We start from the raw sequence: 14,349 nt of genomic DNA, 5'->3' as shown, positions 1-14,349 counted from the left end.
CCTTCCGGTGGCAGCTTGCGGGTGTGTGGCTGAGGCCGCTGTGCCCACATCTGGCACCAGACGCCCTCGGCTTCCCACGTGCGTCCCCGGGCCACAGCCCAGAGGGGACGCCCGGGGGTCCCGCGTGTCTCGGCCACAGCCCTTGCTTCCTGCCCTGCTGCGGCAGCTGTGCTGGCGCTTGGCGGCGTAACCGCCCGGAGAGCAGCGCACGGAGCACGGAGTGTCCTCCACGAGCTGTCCCAGAGCACGCTCCCGCGGAGCTTCCGCCCAGGAGCAGCCGTGGGGCGCAGCCGGCCCACAGACGTCTGGGTGACAGGTGTCACCGGAGCTCCGGCCTGCAGCTCTGGGCCGTGGGTCTGCCTGCCTGCCTGTTGGTTGGTTTTAACTTTTTCCTATAAATACAGAATGCATCTTTGTGTCTGTTTCCCTTGGTTCAGGGCTGTAGGTGGGAGGCTGGGCTGGTGGGGGGTTTTCGCCGTCTGAGCTGGTCCTCTGCGCGCCGCGGCGTCCGTTCCCTCTCCTTCCGATGGCGGCTCTTCGTCCGTTACGAGCACCGCGCCCCACCGTTCCGACGCACTGTTTGTGCAGGAGCGCCCGTCTTCCTGGGCCTGGGCCTCCACGGGCGTACTTGGACGTCTGCGGCCGTTCCGTTTTCTCCACGCCCCCCCGGGGCATCGGCCACCCTCCAAGTCCCTACTGCTCCCGCCGCCGCCGTGAGGGCCTCCCTGCGGCTGTAGATTTCCGTCCCGGACGCCGATGAGACCAAGCACTTCTGTCCTGTGTTTAGTGATCGTGGGGGCTTCCTTCCTTCCCTCCCTCCCTTCTCTTCTTAAAGATCTTATTTATTTGAGAGAGAGAGAGAAAGAGAGAATGAGCAGGAGGGGCAGAGGGAGAGGGAGTCTTAAGGGGACTCCCCACTGAGCGCCGAGCCCGACACGGGGCTGGACCCATGACCTGAGATCGTGACCTGAGCTGGAATCCAGCTGGACCAGGTGCCCCTGGGCTCTCTGTTGGCTGCCGGGGAAAGGGCACAGCTCACACCTCTGCCCCCAGGGAAGAAAGTGGGGCTGGGGTCGGGGTCCCTGCCACAGCTTCTGTCAGGCCTACGTCTCTTCTTAAAAACACGCAAACTTTGTTTCCCTCGTGAGTTAAAGAAATTGGCTCACCCTTCCTGAGTTCTGTCTCCGCTGTCTTTCCTGGATTTGCCAGTTGTATTTAGTTTTAAGAAAGGCATGAATACTTGATAGCCTTGCTGTTCGTGGGGCCAGTTCCCTGGAGATACACGGAAGCTTCTGGCAGGGCCTCGCCTTCTCTGTGCTTCTGGGACTCCGTCTAGGGCCTCCTCCCACTCTCTGGGCTGCCTGGGCACGGGCCAGGCCCAGCTTGCAAGCCCTGATCTCAAGCTTATCTCCATGCACAGCTGCTCTGGGGGATTCTCCTTCTGTTCTCAGAGCCACAGGGTGGAGATAAGAGGTGAGGGGACCTGGGTCCCCAAATATCTCTTGCTTGGTCCGGCTGGTGTGAGGGGGAGTTGGGTAGCCAGCGGTCCTCTGCAGAGCCTCACTGTCCCCTCTGGTTTGGGTAACAGGCTTGTGTTAAAGTAGGTGGGCAGGCAGTTTCCTGCTGGGATGGTGCCAGCTTTTAAGAGCCAAGGGCCTGCGGTTAGGAATGACCACAGAGGGCACGGTGATCTGGATGTCCTAGGCCCATGGGGTCGTGATCCCAGAATTGCCATCCAGAGGCCCACAGGGTCACCAGGAGGCGGAAAGGGGTCCACTGGGTATTGTAAGGGGTCCTGTGTGTCCCCTGTGTAGCCACGCCCAGAGGGGGACGCTCAGGGGTCCCGTGTATTTTCTGGACCACAGCCAGATGGAGCCTATCGGGGCCGTGGGAAGATCTGGTGTTGGAGGCAGAATTTCTAAGTGTGTCTAAGTATTTCTCACGTCATCTCTTAATGTTTAGTTTTATTCATTCATGGAAAAGGGAATCTGTTCATCTTGCTGGAATCCCTTTCCATAGGGCTAGTTGGGGGAATAAAATGTGATAATAAAACTTAAAAATATTTTGTAAAATGTGGTTACTGATTTTGTTTTCAACTCTTTTTTTAAAGGGTCTTGGGAGGGCCTCTAGAACTCCAGTCTCCTCCGGCTAGTGTCCTTGATTCTGCCGAGGAAGGTGCAGGGACCGTGGCACGGGGGCGGCGGGCGGCCCGCAGGTCTCGCCTCTGCAGCTCCTGCCGGCCCGGCACGCTGAGCCCCCGAGAGGCCGTGCCCACGCGTCACCGTGTGAATGAGCTCCTCACGCCCGACTTGGTTGCGGCCCCGCCGGGCCTTCCTAGCCAAGGGCAAAGGGCAGGTTAGCTTAGCCCTTTATGAATCTGTCACAGACTTGCAGTTGGCCGTCCGCGCTGGCTGTTCTTCTGTAAGCGGCCGCCGTTGTGATTAGTCACGCACACACGCCGCGGAGGAGAAGGGCACTGTTTAGTCAGCTACAAGTACTTCTGAACAGCTGCCGCCGGCCTGGAGCCCTTCCATAACTCGAGGAAACCCGCCTGATCCCACACGGGTGCGGCGTCACGTTTCTGTCCCGCGAGCGTCGGTAGCAGACGCAGCCCGCGCACGGGTCAGGTACCCGCCTGTGGCACGAGCGCTCGCTTGTGCGGGGCCCGGGCCTGAGGGTGCGGCCAGGCAGTGCTGGCTCCTCCGTCCACGGTCAGCCCTGGGCGGGGGCCCGCGGGCCCGCACGGGTCACAGCAGAAGGAAGCAGAGCTGGTCAGGGACGTCAGGAGGACGCGGGGCTCTGCCCCGCCGGTGCCACGCGTGGGAGGTCTGCCCTGCCGGCCTTTTCCATGGGGCCGTGGCAGCCCTGGGGCACGTGTCAGGGCGGCGCTGGGTTCCGTCCCCGAGGTGTGCGGCCGCCCGCGGGCAGAGGGGCCCCTCCCTCCCTGGGAGAGCTCTGCGCCTGCAGGGTCTTCACGGAGGACGTGGGGCTGCAGCAGAACATCGTTTTAAAGCTTCGATGGCCCTGAAACAACCGGGAAACCGTTCACCGTCACTGAGTTTCTGGGGATCGGGCGAGTGTGTGAGCAGCTCAGCCTGATCGTTTCAGTCGTTGGCCGTGCCGCGTGCGGGGGGCACGGCTGCTAACCCTGGGTTCCGGGTGGGAAAGCGTGAGGCGCCGGGGGCTGGGGAACTGGGTTCTCGAGCAGACGGCCTCCCACGGTGCCCTCCCTCCGGGCGCGTAGGGCCCACTCTTGTGTGCGGAGGCTCGCCAGGGAGTGGGGCCTGGAGCTCCCACTCGGGCAGTGGCTCGTGGACACCCTTGCTGAGGGCATGGAGGGTAGTCCAAGCACCAGTCATCTGGTCATAGATGGTATCGGGGACTTAGTTCTGTTCTCTCTTCCCAGAAATGCAAAAATACATGGTTTTGCACAGTTGATCACACCTGTTCGTGGTCAGAAGGAGGTGACCCACTTTAGTCCTGCTCTCTGGCTGTGGGCCACGGACTGAGTGGTGCTTGGGGCCCTGTGGTCACGTAGGAAGCTCTGGTGCATGCTGTGTCCTCACTGGGCACTCAGGTGTCAGGGTCGTGGACAGCCTCCATGATGGCTCTGGGCGCTCCCCACCGGCAGAGCGAGGCCTGGGGCCCACGCAGAGTTCACAGGGGCTGGACGTTCCCACGTGTCTGTGACCTCTAGGGGCACACGTCTCGACTTCAGCGAGAGTCTGCCCCTTCTTCTGCATCCTCAGGCTTAGAACTTGACGCATTCACTGTGTAAGAGCGGGATTCGGTGTTTACTTGTCTCGGTTCTTGCAGAGCCACAGGCCCCTTCTGCTCGCGTCTCTAACGTGTCCGCGGTGGGGGCTTTGCTCTCACCGCCGTGCGTCCACTGTGTGTCCCGTGGCCCACCGCGCCAAGTCCCAGCGCCCTGGCCTTGCTCAGAGGGTCCAGCGTCTTGCCCGAGATCTGGGGCAAGGACGACCACCACATGAAACGGTAGGGACAAGGACAGGTGCTTTAGGGGCCTTATTTTATTTTCTGCAGAACCGGAAGCTGACGAGCCACGTGTTTGCTCATCAGTGACTGCCCGGATGGCGTCTCTGCGCCGGGAGCCTCGGGCCGCGTTTTTACCCTGGAAGCAGAGCCCTGTGCCCGAGGGTGGGCCCTGCGGCAAAGACAAGTGCTTCCCGGGACGTGGGGTCAGAAGGCCGCAGCTGGCTGTGTGGCCCCGTGGCCCCGTGGCACGGGGCTAGTTCCGGCTAATGACAGGACAGACTGGGAAGCAGCCGTGGCCGAGAGGAGGCCTCTGGGTGGACCCGAGCCTGCGCCCCCGGCAGCGTCCTGGATGAGCACTTGCTGCTTGGGAGTGTCTTTTAGGGCAGTTTGTAGGCTGCTTGAGAACGAGCTGCTCCCGAGAGCTGCGTGTACTTTGCAGAGGTGTAGACGGGACGAAGGGCTGTGTGAGCCCCCCTGCCCCACCGCAGGCGTTGGTGACGTGGCGCAGGTGAGTCTGTTTGCGTCTGTTTTCCTGGGCAAATACCTTCTTTATCCCCAAAGCTCCGCCGAGCGATGGCCGTCCCTGTTCAGGTCACCGGAACGGGGCGTGGCCCGGGTGGATGCAGATGACCTGCAGGCGCGTGGACCGGTGGTTTCTGCTTTCCCTTCCGCTGCGTGAGTAGAGATGGCCCGGCACGTGCGGTGCGGTGTGCTGCAGCCGCCGTGTGTGGTCGCCACACTGCTGGGTTTCTTGGCTTTCTTCCTCTGGGGACGGAGGGAGGGGCTGCGGCTCTGCTGGAGCGCCGGCTGACCCACGCTCGGCTCTGCCGCCGCCTGGGCCCGCTGCCCCGCCCGCTCCCACGGGGATGGCCTTCCGGCAGCGGGCTCGCCCGGTCACCCCATGCTCGGCGCTAGGCCGGCCGAAGGTGCTCCATGCGGGGGGCCCGTGGTGCCTGTGAACACCGGCTTCTGCCGTGCGTGGGCTCCCCGCTGCGCGCACGCTGGAGTCCCTCTATGGTGTACAAGGACTTCTGGTGTATAGCACTTGTGATGCGTGTGGGGTTTCTGCCCGTGTGGGCGTCCCTCACTGTACTGCCCGTCTTGAGCGCCCCGGATGGGCTGTGCAATGCTCTCTCCCTCGTCGTAGGGCCGATGCGCTTCATCTCTTTTCTTCCAGAGTGAAAAAAATTCTGACCTTAGAGGCACCTGGGTGGCTTCGTCGGTTGAATGTCTGACTCCTGATTCCGGACCTGATTTCGGCCCAGGTTGTGACCTGAGGGTTCTGGGATTGAGACCTGTGTCGGGCTCCGTGCTGTGTGTGGAGCCTGCTGGAGGTTCTTTCTCTCCTTCCCCCCCTTTCTCTCTCAAAACCATCCCGAGTTCATGTAACTGATTCAGCGCCCACACCTGCCTCTCACTGCAGAGGGCGTGTTGTCCGGTGCTGTAGCTGCCCCGCTGATGCGCTTTCATCGAACTGCTTCAGAACAGCTTGAGGTGAGACCGCGTGGTGTGAGAGCATACTCTCACCGCCAGTGCGCGTCCGTTCGGTTAAAGGTGCTTCTTTCCGTCCCCTCCTCCCAGGGGTGACCAGTCCCCAGGTGTGTCTGCCGCTCTCCCACTTGCGTTAGCTCACGCGGGCCGCGCGCCGAGTCTCACGGGTCTTGGTGTTCGTGAGTGACAGTTTTGGATTTGTTGTCTCTCTGTCTCCGTGCGGCTGCCTGTGTGTCTTCTGCAGCGTTAGTCTACCCGTGGTAACGGGGGACCACATCGGTAGGGCTGCGGCCGTGTGGGTGTCCCCGCAGAGCCGAGCGCTCTGACGGGAGAAGCAGAAGGTGTACTCTCTGCCCCAGGACTCTTGCCCAGGAAAAGAGCGTGTTTGACGGGAACCCCTGGTTCTTCTCACATTTCTGAGCTGCGTCGGGAGCCGCGGTCTCTCGCGTTGCGTCCATTTGCTTCTGGATTCGGTTTTGGTTTTGCTGGAGCGTGTCCGTAATCGTTTCTTTACGGCCTGCATGGCTGAGAGACCTGTTGGGTTCTTGTGTGCAGATCCTGTGTTCCCGCACTTGACGGATCCTTTGGCGAGGTCCAGAATTCCAGGTTCTGAAAATCTTCCCTTCAAACTCAGAGAACATCTCCTGTTCTTTTCCCTCGTCCGGTGTTGCCGAGGAGAAGGAGCCGCCAGCTGATTCTCGTTCTTCACAGGTCTGTGTCTTCCGCTCGCCCCTGCGCCTCTGGCGCTGATGCTCCGATGCGGGACCGCCCTGTGCTCCCATGAGGGACCGCCCTGTGCTCCGATGCGGGACCGCCCTGTGCTCTGATGCGGGACCGCCCTGTTCTCCCATCTGCTTCTCTTCCGAGACCTAATGGCCACGTTTGGATCCCCCCTTTGGAAAGCCCCAGACCATCTTTGCAGGGGACTCCTCCGGCTCAGCCTGGAAGTGAAAGGACTGTCCCGAGGCTCTTTCTCCTCGGAGCCCCGTCTCCGACTGTCTTGCACTGTGGTTCCCGCTGCTCCTTCAGGTCGACCGATTCTGTTGTCACGCCTTGACCACGTGCGGAGTTCCCGTGTCTGTCGCTCAGCTTCAGCACGTTTCATTCCTCGGAGGGTTCATTGCCAGGAAGTACCTTTTTTGCCATTTCAATGGGGTTTTGGGAGGAGAAGAAAGAAAATATGTACTTTCTCACCATTTTCAATAAAAAGCCTTTTAATCTTTTTTTTAAGGTTTTTTTTTTTTTTTTTTAAGAGAGCGAGTAGGGAGACTGCACACTCAGTACGGAGCCCAACATGGGGCTCCATCTCGCAACCCAAGACCATGACCTGAGCCGAAATCCAGTCGGAAGCCCCACTGACTGAGTCATTCAGCCCCAACCTTTTCAGATCACTCTTTTTTTTTTTTTTTTTAAGATTTTATTTATTTGACAGACAGAGATCACAAGCAGGCAGAGAGACAGGCAGAGAGAGGGGGGGAAGCAGGCTCCCCGCTGAGCAGAGAGCCCGATGCGGGACTCGATCGCAGGACCCTGAGATCATGACCTGAGCCGAAGGCAGCGGCTAAACCCACTGAGCCACCCAGGCGCCCTCAGATCACTCTTAATAGCAAGATTCCACACCTTGAATATCTGTAACAGTGGTGGTTTTTTTCTAGTGGAAAATTGCTCAACTTTATCAAAGAATTGGTTAGAGATGAAGCGAGCCAGCTCCAGGAACTCCGTCGGCAGCGTGTGTAAGTTCTTTATGAGAGACGTCGTACTTTCCACCTGTCACTTTAGAGAGTGTAAGGGCCGTCCGTCCGCGCCAGCCCAGCGGGGTGACCGTCCCGTTACCTGTAGCGTGGGGCGAGTCGGAGCTCGCACTCTGAGACCGAAGGTTGCCAGTGAATGGACTGTCACTGCCTTATCGAAATTGGGCAGGGGCTGGATTCTATACGTCTATTTTGAAACGAGGTTGGAGATGATTCATGACACCGAGAAGTTTAGTTATTAAAAAAATATGCGTTAAAAACCGGATGAAATTTTCATCACTGTGGACACAAATAACCCATATTACACCGAAGCGAACCAGTAAAGCAAAATTTACGTCATAGTGCTAGAAGCGGGAACAGGCGTCGGTGAAGCCCGTGGTCACTCAGGCGGTGAGGAATGGTGACCGCCGTCTGGAGTGCGCGCCTGTGGCCTTCTGCCGCTGTGTGTGGGAGCCGCACGGCTCGGAACTGAGCTGGGGGCCTGTAAGCGCTGGAGACACTTCCGGTTTAGGTTACGAACCCACTGTTAATGCCCCAACACCTCACTCGGTAGGTCACCATTGACGAGCCACCGCCGTGTGGGAAAAGAAGGGCCGTGAAGTGTTGCTGGTTCAGTGCCACAGAGGGGACTGGGTTTCGGTCCGTTCGGGGTCCTCCGAGAGGTCCTTCTGAGCGCCTGATTGAAGCTGTGGACGTTGTCGTTAGAAAGATGCACGTGGGCTTAGAAAACACACCGTTTTGTACACAATGTCGCCTTTTTCATGGATGTGAAGCCTTGAGGGATACCTGCTCCGGACCCGTGTGGGAAGCGGCTGTTTCTCTGCTCGAGGCCGTCACCCAGGCTGTGGCCTGCGCACGGGGAACGAGCAAAGGCCCTGCGGCTGGGGTGCACCGCCCCGCCCCCCGCCAAGCCCTCTGTCTCTGCTCCTGGTACCTTAAGGGGGACACGCGAGAATCTCAGGACACCCCCTCCCCTGAGCTGTCGCCAGCTCTGCTGCCCTCGCTCCTCCCGAGGGCAGGAACATGTAGCGATGTCTGTGTACTTGAGCTATTTTCATGATGGCCAAAAAAAAGTGTCTTCATTTTATCAGCTTCTTTTTTTCCCTCTGTTTTCAGTTTTTCACAGTTGGATCATATTTTTTGAGAAAAATGTCAGGTTCATTGTACTAAGGGAAATGTAGGAAAATACCAGTTTGGATCATTAAAGACCCTAAATTAAAGCTCTTAAAAAGAAGACGTAAAAGCTTTTACTTCAGTTTCAGAAAGTTAACACAGAAGCCTCCTGAAGAAAATGTCACGTCCCGCAGGCCACTCGCGTTTACCTCCTCCTTTCTTGTCGCTCCCTTTCTCGCGAAGCTCGCTTCCCTCCCGAATCGTATCCGTTAGGGATTCTCCCAGATTGCGGTCAGCGGGCGGCCGACATCCCGGCTGTGCTGTGCCGGGGAGACGTCATCATGCGCCTCGTTGGGAGAGGAGGTCGCGTGGGTCTGTCACCCCTGGCTCAGCCTTTCTGTCTGTCCAGCCGAGAGCTGGCCCTCCCCGCTGTCTGGGGCGCAGCCTCGCCTGCCACCGCGACGTTTCTGGGCTGCGCGTTGCCCGCTTGCCTGGACGTGGGGTTGGCCGGGCGCCTTGGCCCTGCCCCGCTCTCTGTCCCGCGCCTCGCAGGCTGCAGTCGGTCGCCTCCTCAGCTGCCGGTCCCGGCTCACTCAGCTTCTTGCGTCGGATGGATGCTAAAACCCACCGTCGAGCCTTTAATGTTAGTAATTTTAGTCTTTGATGTTTCTTATTGATAGGAAGTTTGTTCTTTCCTGAGTCTGACTGGTTCTTCTTCACTTTCCCGTATTCCGTCTGTTTTTGTGTTCAGAGAGAGCGCGCCTGGGACTGGGAGGGGTCGAGAGAGAGGGAGAGAGAACCTCAGGCGGGCTCCCCGCTGAGCACGGAGCCCGGGACACGGGGCTCGGTCCCTGACCCTGAGGTCACCACCGGAGCGGAAATCGGGAGTCGGACGCCGAGCCGACCGAGCCACGGGTGCCAGCCCCGGTTCTCTGTTCGTTACTACCCGGGTATCTCCCGCGTCGTGGGCTTGGCAGCTCCGCGCACCCGCTGGTCTGTGTCTTTTGTCTCTTGGAGATGCTGTTTGTCCTTCAGGCCTTGCTTCCTTGTGGGAGTCTCAATGTTGACTCTCAGCTGCTCGTTTTCCTTGGAAAACAAATTGTGTGAATTCTTCGAGGCCTCAGATGATGGTGCATTTTTCCAGAGACGGTTTTCCTTTGTTTCTGCCACGTGTCTGGGAACCGCTAGTTCAGGGAAAGCTTTTCTTCGGGTCCCTTTGGATATGTCTTGGGGCATCTGGGTGGTGTGATTTGGGGCTTGGGAGATTGGCTTATGACACACCTTGCCAGGGAGCTTCTGTTCACCAAAGAGAGGAGGCGTTGGCATCCCCTGGTTAAAAACTTAAATCTAGTATTACATAAGAGAGTGAGATCTATTTGAGAGATTTCTGTAAAATAGTAAAAGGTGGTTTTTACACAATTCATCTCCTTGCAGTGGATAATATTACACTAAATTTTAGTGTTTGATAAATAACCTGAATCATCTTAAAATTATAACGTCACTTAAATACAGACGTCCTATTTGTTTGGCTTTGAATTAAGAACGTGTGAAGCTTTTGTCGGACACGAGGGTGATGAGGGCAGCGGGGATGTCGCAGTCCACGGAGGCGCAGGTGCATGACGCCCGGGGAGGCCCGAGGCCACAGGTCCCTCCGGAAGCTTGGGTTTGCGGACTGTTCTAGACCTGGAAGTCTGTTGGGGGTCTTGGAGCTGCCCACCCGCCCGGGGCTGCAGTGCCCCCCGTGCTCGGCCGGACAGGTCCAGCCCCCGTCATAGGAGGCTTTCAGAACCCTCCTTCCGTCCACTCTCTTTTTCTTACTTGGCTTTGCCTTTGTGGAGAGCTTGTCGCCTGTCTTGCTTTTGTTCTTGCTGTAACCCAGCCCGAGTTTCTTACGGGAGCACCCTGTGTCCCCTGCGTGTGCGTGTGCGGACACGGGGGCGGGCCTCGGGCCGTGGCGCTCATGCTCCACGGCGGGCTGGGGCCTGAACTGCTTTTCTGTGGGTCGTGTTTGTTTGCTAGCAGTGATGAGGCAAAATCAGTCCTCATTTTTATGAAAAGTCACTCTGTAAAACAACGGGGGAACGTCGTAATAAAAGCAATGTGGCTGATCCTCTCTGTTGGTGTCGGGGATCTCTGGCACGACCCTATTAATCGTGGGAGACCAAGGCCTCGAGTCCCGCCTGTAAGAGGTGCTGACTCCTAATGATAGACTGTATGTGATTAAATAGAATGAAAAAAACAAAAAAACAAAGAGGTGTGGACTCCCGGGAGGCAGCCCTCCGCTTCCCGCTGCCCAAGTACACAGGCCAGCCTGCAGCGGGTGGCGTGGACCAGGACAGGAGGTCCCTGTGTGCGGCACTGCTGCCGCGCCTGCGTGCCCCCCCGTAGCACAGCCCCCTCTCCTGGCCTGTCGGCCTTTCTGGGTTGTTTTGACGTATGTGGCCAAAGGGTGGACAGTTGTCCTGAAGGGAGCAGGTGCCAAGGGCAGGGAGGGCTCAGAGCCCCCGCCACGTCCTTCTCGCTGTCCTTCCCTACCTGACATCCCGGTGGCTGAGGCCGTCCCCTCGGTGCCGTGACCCAGACGCTGGTCTTCCGGGCTGGAATGATGCGGGTGCCACCCGCTATGCCCAGGGTCACTCGCCTGCTTGACCTCAGTGCTCCCTCCCTCCTCCGTCTGTCCCTCTGTCTCTACCCGCATGTGCCTGTGTCTGGGGAGAGCAGAGCTCGCGCCTAGTGCCGGGAGCAGGGTCCCTCTGGGAGGGGTCACACATCAGCACAGTGGGGCTGGAGGGGAGAACTCTCTGGCCTGTTTAATGAGCTGTTTTAATGTTTGCAGCAAGCTTTAATGTCCCATAAAACATTAGATTACTCAGAGTTTAAAGAAATCATGTTTTCCCTCAGGTCACACAAATATTTTCAGTAATGTTTACTAATTCATTTCAGAAAATAAGAGGGACAGGTTTTAAAATATAAAGCAAAGTAGTTTTTTTTTAAAGTCAGCTTTTTGGAGGTGTAATTAATTTGCCAAAACGGCACATATTTTAACTTGTGCAGCTTGGGAAGTTTTGAGACGCCAAAGAGGTGGTTGGACAGTGAAGGTGGTAAACGTGCCGTGGCCGTTGGGGGTCCCCTGCCTCATCCTCTCCCCGCCCCGGCCACCGCCCCGCTCCTTGTTGTCACATAGATCCCTTTGCCTCTTCTAGAGTTTTATGTAAATAGGGTCGGACAGTGGGTACTTTTGTCTGGCTTGGTTCACTCCCCGTTACTGCTTCGAGATTCATCTGTGCCATATGTCCTGGTTCATTCTAAAGCAGTCCTTCTAACGAGGCGAAAGACGTTCTCACTTGCTAAGAAAACGGAACGTGCTGAATTCAGGAAGTAGAAGGGATGACAAAGTCCATCTGGCCGGTTTTGTTAAGACCAGAACGCCGGGAAGTGGAGGGAAGGGCACACGGGCTTCGTGGTCTACGTGGTGGTCGCAGTGTTGAGTCAAGGCCTCCGGACTGAGCGGATCCCACGCTCCGCACCGGGGAGAGGGCGTGTGTCCTCCGCCTGAGCTGGGCCCCGCTTGGGCCCGGAACACAGAACAGAACGTGCTCTGCAAACCACTTCCTAAGTGGAATTTAATTAATATTAAAAAATCTAGATTAAACCAGGACCTCTGGACTAGAGCACTGCTTCCTCTTACATTTCGCCTCCTCCCTAAAAGCACCAAGGAAAGGGGGGCCTGCGCCCTCCTCCTGGCCTCTGGATAACGCCGGGAGCCTGGCGGTGCGCCCACAGCCTGCGCTGCCCAGTGGGTTTGGTCCCCTGTGGCGGTGCTCTCGCCTCGGAAGTGCTCACTGGTTCCTCACCACGTGAAGACCTTACCTCTGCCCACGGTCCCTAACGCAGAACGGACTTGTTCCTTCGGAGATGTCAGGCAGCCGGGGCATCGTTGACGTCCGAGTATCGACGACTGTAGTTCACGTACTTTGAAGGTTTTTATAGTTGAAGACAACTGAGAAATGCCTCTCTTCTGAAGGTTCCTCTTTTCTTTTGATTTTCTCATGTTGGTTCTTGGAAATTCCATCACCCCTTTGACAGCGTCAGGGTCCCTGGAGCCGCCCGCTGGGGGCACTGGCCCCGCCGCCGTCCCTCTGTCCCTGGCTGCCCTCCCAGACTCCAGCCGTGGCCCCCGGAGCCAGGAGAGCCGTCCCTCTGGAGACAGGCCAGATGGCTTTCTTACCAAAGTGCGTGTGCAGTGCCTCTGCTGAGGGGCCGCCCCCGTCCTCCTCGGAAGCATCTCACAGGCCCTCTGTGCTCATCTCAGCTGAGGAACTGTGTCCTTCTGGGGCCTCTGGGCTCATGACTCCGGCCCCACCGTGGCCCCGCTCTCCGTGCCCACCGGCTTCCGGTCCTTCTCTTGGGGTACGGATTCTTAGGACGGACAAAGCACTTAATATGAAAGACGCTGTTGAAAATTAGGAAGAACTTGGCTTCTGTCTCTTAGCATCTTCCATTGGCTGCTTATTTCCTTCATTTGTCTTGAGCGTATCAAGCCTTTGTATCTTGAAATAATTGTCGTCTCTAGGCACGAGAGACCGAGTAGCCGCCGACCATCTGTTTAGCTGTGTGGTCTAGTTACGCGTCTATGAGATGGATGGTGAGAGTACTTGCTTTTTGGCAGAGGAAAGCCCTAATTTCCATGGTCTAATTAAATTATGAGGATAACTTTCACTTTAAAGGAAACGCAGTGGTTTTACTTAGTGCAGTTACTACCGGCACAGCAAGTCCCATTGAGTGCTGGGTGTTCCGTGTCTTTGAGCGGGACTAGTCCTGTCCTGCTGTCGGCGCTGGGCTGGGAAGCCCCGTGTGAGCCCTGTGTCATGGACAGCGCCGTGGCCCCGAGACTCCTCGTGGTAGCAGGGAGTTGGGCACCAGCTGGCGTGGAGACCCCTGCAGCTCGGCCCTGCTTTCAGGGAGCCCAGGAGCGGGCACTGGGAGAAGGCTCCAGAAAGGCGGTGGTGTGGGCTGAGCTGGGCTGTGGCCCTCGAGCGTTGCAGGAGCTGGAGGCCCCAGAGCAGCCACAGTGGTGGTCCCACACGACCTCCATGCCCTGTCCAGGTCCTCGGGCCACCCCAGGGCCCACTGTTTCTTGGGGTGGCTCCGAGCAGATTGAGGTTTTGGTAACTCATTCCTTGCCTGGAGGGCACATCTCCCTGTGCTTCTGCCTCCTGGGTTTCTCCCTTGAGACCTCTCCCTGCCTCACCAGCTTCCCCCCAGGCTGGTGGCGGCTGGCACCCATGGTGCCCTAGCTCCTACCTTCCCTGCTGCCGACAGTTGGCTGCTGCTGGTGTCGGCCAGTCACTTGCTGCACGTCAGTCACGGCACAGCCACCGCTTGGTTCCGTCGTGGTAGACCGTCCTCGGTGAGATTCTGGTGGTCACCGTTGGCCATTTCTGGGTCCCGTTGCCTGGGGGTTTCCTAGGGCACGTTCGTTGTGAGTTCCGTCGGTCCTGCAGGAGAGTGCGTGTGTGAAGGATGATTTTCCTCACGTGTTCCTGTCCCCGCACCCGGGAGCGGAGACACAGCAGACGCTGTAGGTCCGAGCCTCCCTCGTGCTGCTCGGGGGGGGCGTGTGTCCCTACGCGGTCAGCCTCCGTGTCACCTGCCGGTGGCGTCGCGGGTGCCCTCCGCGCCTCTCTCGGTTCGCTAGTGGGGCAGGTTACATTCGTTGGTTTTCGTCCACTGACTCGATGCTACACTCCCGGAGTGAACCCGTCCGGACCATATACCAGCCTTTCCGAAGGTTGTTGGATTGAGTTTGCGGATCTTTTCGTTAGGATTTTTACGTTTGCGTTCGTGGGTCAGTTTGGCTGATACTCTGAGCATGATTTCTGTGTCGATTCTTGTTCTTTGTAGTGGAGTCAGATTTTCTATTTCTTCCTCAGTCAGTTTTGATAACTTGTATTTTTCTTAGAACTTGCTCGTTATACCTAAGTTTACAAAATTTTTG

At 57.8% G+C, this 14,349-nt stretch overlaps 1 protein-coding gene across 4 annotated transcripts in view; it reads left to right on the top strand.

Moving 5' to 3' along the window:
- The window catches only part of ADARB1 (adenosine deaminase RNA specific B1), a 132,070-nt gene that overhangs the window by 35,972 nt on the left and 81,749 nt on the right, over window positions 1-14,349 (top strand). The window contains exon 1 of one of the 4 annotated variants that reach the window (XM_044250797.1): window positions 6,079-6,198. The exons of the other annotated variants lie outside the window; for them this stretch is intronic. The gene's annotated coding sequence lies outside the window, so the exon portion shown is untranslated. Of the gene's footprint in view, window positions 1-6,078; window positions 6,199-14,349 lie in introns of those variants that run through there. 4 annotated transcript variants of the gene reach the window in all.

This window comes from Neovison vison, chromosome 6, assembly GCF_020171115.1.
Source record: "Neovison vison isolate M4711 chromosome 6, ASM_NN_V1, whole genome shotgun sequence".
In the NCBI taxonomy this organism is placed as follows: domain Eukaryota; kingdom Metazoa; phylum Chordata; class Mammalia; order Carnivora; family Mustelidae; genus Neogale; species Neogale vison.
The sequence above is the reverse complement of the archived record's forward strand: the minus strand, read 5'-3'. Positions and strand labels throughout refer to the sequence as shown.